This window comes from Salvelinus sp. IW2-2015, linkage group LG13 (assembly GCF_002910315.2).
Source record: "Salvelinus sp. IW2-2015 linkage group LG13, ASM291031v2, whole genome shotgun sequence".
Taxonomy (NCBI): domain Eukaryota; kingdom Metazoa; phylum Chordata; class Actinopteri; order Salmoniformes; family Salmonidae; genus Salvelinus; species Salvelinus sp. IW2-2015.
The window spans coordinates 31,872,939-31,877,099 of record NC_036853.1 but is presented as its reverse complement, the minus strand read 5'-3'; the positions used below and the strand labels follow the sequence as shown (position 1 = coordinate 31,877,099).

Below are 4,161 nucleotides of genomic sequence, written 5' to 3'. Positions count from 1 at the left end.
AGAAATTCCTGCGTATCCAGTGTCCTACCAGCTCAGCCAGCCAATTAATGAACTTGATCTCCACTGTAAAAAACGTCTTGGTATTATTTCCCCTTGCTTCTAGCCTAACATTTGGTTTGCAACAACAGGCGGTTGTACAAACATTGCTGTCTGTCTCTCGACATTTACAACATTGTTTAAATATTGAAATTCGATCTCCAATTGAGAATTAACGTGTCAGGACAAGGACATCTTTTCTCAGCCAGTCAGTCATGAATCCGCATAATTTTTATTGATATATAAACTCAGCAAAAAAAGAAACGTCCCTTTTTTAGGACCCTATCTTTCAGAAATAATTTGTAAAAATCCAAATAACTTCAAAGATCTTCATTGTAAAAGGGTTTAAACACTGTTTCCCATTCTTGTTCAATGAACCATAAACAATTAATGAACATGCACCTGTGGAACGGTCGTTAAGACACTAACAGCTTACAGACGGTAGGCAATTAAGGTCACAGTTATGAAAACTTAGGACACTAAAGAGTCCTTTCTACTGACTCTGAAAAACACCAAAAGAAAGATGCCCAGGATCTCTGCTCATCTGCGTGAACGTGTCTTCGGCATGCCACAAGGAGGCATGAGGACTGCAGATGTGGCCAGAGCAATAAATTGCAAGTCCGTACTGTGAGACGCCTAAGACAGCGCTACAGGGAGACAGGACGGACAGCTGATCGTCCTCGCAGTGGCAGACCACGTGTAACAACACCTGCACAGGATTGGTACATCCGAACATCACACCTGCGAGACAGGTACAGGATGGCAACAACAACTGCCCGAGTTACACCAGGAACGCACAATCCCTCCATCAGTGCTCAGACTGTCCGCAATAGGCTGCGAGAGGCTGGACTGAGGGCTTGTAGGCCTGTTGTAAGGCAGGTCCTCACCAGACATCACCGGCAACAATGTCGCCTATGGGCACAAACCCACGATCGCTGGACCAGACAGGACTGGCAAAAAGTGCTCTTCACTGACGAGTTACGGTTTTGTCTCACCGGGGGTGATGGTCGGATTCGAGTTTATCATCAAAGGAATGAGCGCTACACCGAGGCCTGTACTCTGGAGCGGGATCGATTTGGAGGTGGAGGGTCCATCATGGTCTGGGGAGGTGTGTCACAGCATCATTGGACTGAGCTTGTTGTCATTGCAGGCAATCTCAATGCTGTGCATTACAGGGAAGAAATCCTCCTCCCTCATGTGGTACCCTTCCTGCAGGCTCATCCTGACATGACCCTCCAGCATGACAATGCCACCAGCCATACTGCTCGTTCTGTGCGTGATTTCCTGAAAGACAGGAATGTCAGTGTTCTGCCATGGCCAGCGAGGAGCCCGGATCTCAATCCCATTGAGCACGTCTGGGACCTGTTGGATCGGAGGGTGAGGGCTAGGGCCATTCCCGACAGAAATGTCCGGTAACTTGCAGGTGCCTTGGTGGAAGAGTGGGGTACCATCTCACAGCAAGAACTGGCAAATCTGGTGCAGTCCATGAGGAGGAGATGCACTGCTGTACTTAATGCAGCTGGTGGCCACACCAGATACTGACTGTTCATTTTGATTTTGACCCCCCCTTTGTTCAGGAACACATTATTCAATTTCTGTTAGTCACGTATGTAGAACTTGTTCAGTTTGTCTCAGTTGTTGAATCTTATCTTCATACAAATATTTACACGTTAAGTTTGTGGAAAATAAACGCAGTTGACAGTGAGAGGTTTCTTTTTTTGCTGAGTTCACAAAGAAATGTCTGTCTAAACCTTTGTTTATGTAAACCGGTCGGTGTGATTTTACAGGAGTACATAGACTTCTGTATAGTCCGCCAGTGTTGAGGTTCCATGGTCAGATAGACTGGAGTTTCTGAAAGGCTGGTATATCCTCATCGGCTCCATTCTCAAAATAGAAATCCAGACAAAGGTAAAGTTTTGTACTGTTTGTCTGTGCCTTCTTTAGCCTTAACACATTACATACATATTTGTTTAATTTGTGGTGACAGCGTTTTAGTTCTTTCCCCCATTAGATTCTGACACATTACAATGTCTGCAGCATCTTTCTTGGGACAGGGACAGTTCTCATTTTGATGAGTCATGGGCTACTTCAAGAGATACAATGTAAGACACTCATGTTGAAGTCAACACTTGATGCTTCGCACAAGCCCTATTATTTAGTTAAGTGGAATATTTGATCAATTCCACCAGAATTCCATTGATATGTGTATTGTGCTTGGGTATTCCTAGATTCCCACTCTGACCCTGAGAGGAGCGTTTCGATACCGGAATCATCTACCTGGTGTACCGTTTCTGTGGCTGGATCGTGCTCGGGCCCTGCCACAAGTAGATCAAACTGGGATTGATTTACTTGTGTTTGGAGTGTTATCACTCAACCACACAGGTGCAGGAGTTAACAGAAAAGTGAGGCTTAACTGGGAAAACGTATTTTATTACCATAACCATTTTGTTTAGCTGTTAGTTTTGGAACACAGTATCAGAGTGCCTGTTCTCCTTGGCCAACAGAGATGACATGTATCCTATTTTCAAGGACATACAGCAGATGAGTTACTTGGTGTGGCTTTTCAGCAGTCTACCTCTACACATTCATCACCGATACCTAAGACACCAGCAAGGTTAGGATGCATTATAGGCAGTGTATACAGCCAGCAGACATGAACCCTTACCCAAACTTCAACTGATTTCTAAGCCTAATATTTTGATTTGCTGTTCAAATGTGCACTTCTGTTATTACATTTCACTTGCTTTTATTCTCCTTTTTACAATTCTTTCTACTCAAAATATTCATCATCAGAACAATTCTCCTCTTGTTTGTCTTGCAGCAACAGGAGTGGATCCCAGTGTCGGCTCTGCCTGTGTTCATGTCGGAGTGCAAAGACCTGCCCACCTCAGCATGCTACCAGGTCGAGGGTTATGCTCCGCCATAACCAGCTGCTTCCCCAAGTGACATCACAGGGGTTAGATGTTACCTGTTAATTTTTTTTTTTCAATTCTAGAAATCTGGACCACAAAAGAACCAGTGTTGGGGTCAATTCAGAAACTCCAAAAGAGTTCACTTGAATTGAAATATAATTGACCCCACTCTTAAAAGGAACCAAGGCTTGAACACAGGTTGTGTGAAGTAACACTTTCTTTCAGTTCAAAAATCAACCAATGTTACTTTTAACTAACCTCTAAAAAGTTTTGTTTTCCCCCCCACTCACAAGAAAGACAGATCTGAATCAATAGACAGCCATAGTGGACCTTTATCCATCTCCTGAAGTTAAAGATTAGTAAGAAACCTTACCATGTACATAACGATATGGTTTAGCCCTGTAAAACTGTTATTGTCCTGGACTTCTAGCCCCATTTTAAATCGCATCCATCAGCCAACTCTCTAAGCAGTAGCACAGAGCCTGGGGACGAGGTAGGACCTGTTATGAATAGTCAGTGTAAGATGCCTGAAAATGTACAGAAGTTGATGACCACATGATGATAGGCACTGATGAACATTACTGATATTCACCAGCTTTGAATGTACTGTAAACATTAAATAGTGAATTGTTCAAAGACTTTCCACCATTCATTTGATTAATATTGCCTTTCCCTAAACATATTTTTCCCTAGCCCAGTAGATTGTAGCTTTTTAGCTAGTTCCAAAGGACATTTTGCTTCTAGTTATGAGCGAGCATTGAATCAGGGTAGATTAGGATACTGGAAACAGCTTGAGGCGTCACTACAGACCCGGATTCGATCCCAGGCTGTGTCACAGCCGGCCATGACCGGGAGATGGCACACAATTGGGCCAACGTCACCCGGGTTAGAGGAGGGTTTGGCCGGCCGGGATTTCCTTGTCCCATTGCACTCTAGCGACTCTTTGTAGTGGGCGCCGGGCGCCAGCAAGCTGACTTCGGTCGCCAGCTGGACGGTGTTTCCTCCAACACATTGGTGCGGCTGGCTTCCGGGTTAAGCGAGCAGTGTGTCAAGAAGCAGTGCGGCTTGACAGGATCGTGTTTCGAAGGACGCATGGCTCTCGACATTCACCTCTGCCGAGTCCGTAGAGGAGTTGCAGAGATGGTACAAGACTAACTACCAATTGGATATCACGAAATTGGGGAGAGAATGTGGTAAAAGCACACAAAAAGTG

General features: G+C 44.7%; 1 long non-coding RNA gene across 1 annotated transcript; it reads left to right on the top strand.

Moving 5' to 3' along the window:
- The first annotated feature begins 486 nt into the window (after positions 1-486).
- On the top strand, positions 487-3,743 carry LOC111971204 (uncharacterized). The gene is made up of 3 exons (XR_002878242.2): positions 487-1,944; positions 2,048-2,138; positions 2,265-3,743. It is a non-coding gene; the product is annotated as an uncharacterized lncRNA (long non-coding RNA).
- The last annotated feature ends 418 nt before the right edge of the window (positions 3,744-4,161 follow it).